The sequence below is a fragment of the Phalaenopsis equestris genome, unplaced genomic scaffold (assembly GCF_001263595.1).
Source record: "Phalaenopsis equestris unplaced genomic scaffold, ASM126359v1 Scaffold000002, whole genome shotgun sequence".
NCBI classification, from domain to species: Eukaryota; Viridiplantae; Streptophyta; class Magnoliopsida; order Asparagales; family Orchidaceae; genus Phalaenopsis; species Phalaenopsis equestris.
The window spans coordinates 53911947-53914507 of NW_018164444.1; positions in this window are offsets into that span (position 1 = coordinate 53911947).

Below are 2561 nucleotides of genomic sequence, written 5' to 3' on the forward strand. Positions count from 1 at the left end.
TAATAAAAAAACTAAAATAAATTTGTGATAGAAAAACCTATCTAGATTTCTGTTTGAAAATATGTGATCCATTATCATCCTTATTTTATTTGAAATTATTACTCTTATTATTTCATTTATCACCAATGTTTGAGCAACCAATACCCTGACATACATAGGAAAATTCCCTTGCCACATGTCAAGTATTAGTGAATATGCTCTCCCCATCTGCACAAAGATCATAGTTAGTAGAATGAGAGTCATTTCTAATGGCTAGTCTGAACAAGTCCCCCAAAATGGAAGTGATAATATTCACTTAATATGTCTTGTATGAGGAATGACCTGCTCAAGGCAATGACTTAACTCAAAACCTCTATCTAGCACAAGCGTATCATAAGATTTGAACTAAATGACTCTCAAGCATGAAATATCCTATTCAATCACATTTTTTGAACTAAGTATTGGTCATTAGAAGACAATTGTAATCATTAATGAACAAAAAATAAATCCAATTATAAAGTATAAATTTATAAAGAAAAGGAGAATTAATAAATGTTAAAAAAAAAGATTCATAGAGGAATCCAACTTTTTGCTCTGTTCTCTGGTAGACTTCTCAACAAGATCTAACAAATGATTCAAATTTTCTCATACTGGGAGCAAAATCATGTGATTAACCTAGGTCATCAAAATGAAACTTGACATTTCTACATAATAATCAGTCGGAAGCTACTGATACTCAATAGTCCCCATCAGCTCTTCAAGAAAATTTTCCTGAGTTTTCATGTCATCCATCAACTTTCTAAGCTCGAGGATTTCATTCTGGTGCTATGTTATTTTTTCCTACTCATTGTTTATCCTTTGATCAACCATGGTAGTTGTGTGTTTACCATTTCTATCATGTTTATGCATTTCTCAATAAGTCTGCCAAAATATTTTAGTTGCTCAGCCAAGGTGAGCTGATCGCTCTCTTGTTGACTCTTCACTCAAGCTAGATCTTATAAGATAGTGATTTGGAGTTGGTCATTATTTTGCTCCTCTTGCAACTTAGCCTTTTCTTTTTCCAACCCTCTCTTGGTGTTTTTCCTACAAACATGAAAACGGGCACAACATTTTATGTTCAAAAAGATTTAACGATAGTTACCTACATCCATATAGTAAATGAAGTACTTACCGAGTAACATTATTCTTAGATAACTGGCCATAATGAATGCTTTCACATCTAATGTCAATCCCTTAAGACAATCAAACCAAATGACTGTCGAAGTTAGTTTAAAGATGCTCGATACACTTATATCAACGTAAGTTATGACAAAGTAGGAATCTTTCACTCACCCATATTATTAGTAAAATAAAAATTTCACTTCCTTTTTCAGATCTTACTATTTAGATGAGAAATCCTCATGCTATGGGGAGAGAAGATGACAGTTCCTATAGTACAAGACTATGGTCGTAGAAAACTTTGAAAGATGTTCATAGACCATAACAACTTTGAGAACCTCAGGAACATGATCATAGACATCATAATCACTATCAAGTTAGGTTGTGTTGGGGTCATTACTAACTCATAGAATTTTAACACTTCCATCAGTTCCTCACATAAGAGAAACCAAAGGCCTGGCCTGAACCGATCTTAATAACAATGTTTTCCCCTTCATGGATAGTATTCAACACCTTATCGTCTTTAGCTAGTCGAATAATTACATAATCATCATAATTATTTTTTTCTTGAAGCTCGACTAAAGTACTGGCATCTAATATAGACATATTTGTATACTCCACTTTGAAAACTCTGCATTACATTTCTACATTTCATTGGTTCTCCTCTATAGGAGAACAATCCTTGAGGGAAGCTATCGCGGCAGAGGAAAGAACACCCATGCAGAGAAGAAGAAAGTTCAAAAACAAGGGCACTCCAATATATATATATATATATATATATATATATATATCTTATTCAAACCTAAGGGTATAAGCAGAAATATACAGAAGACGCAATTAGTTTGAAAATTCAAATACTCAAACAAGGAGCGACCATTTTTAAAATGAAAAGTAAATGAGCAACATACTGAGTACTCCTGATCCTTTTAGCTATGATATGATAAAGACATCATTTCTATATCAAATACAATTATAATATATTGATCAAGAAATACAAAAAATCAAACTAAGATAAAAACTAAGTGGTTATTGGATGTCACATCATCATTTGCCCCCATTGTATAAGGTTCATTAGCAATGCCCAAAATGTGATTAGCATCCTCCCACTCTTGGTCTAGCACCCTTATTCACCAAGATCTTTGTATAAAAGCCCACCGCTTGTTCATAATAATAATTCAAGAGATTTGATATAGTGGAGCCTATGTAAGAGAGTCGAAGGGTTCATCTATAGTTAGCCTACTCTCAAGCTGAATTTCTAAATTGCTACTCTCTTCTTACTACCCTCTTCACCAACTCCCTAATTTCAATATCTTTAAGAAAGTCGATGTATTCTATCTTGTTATAGTGATCATGGGCCAGAGTAGTTTCATGCCTATATTTGTCAAAGTCTTCATGATTCTCAGCTAGTTTTTTTCTGCAGTCTT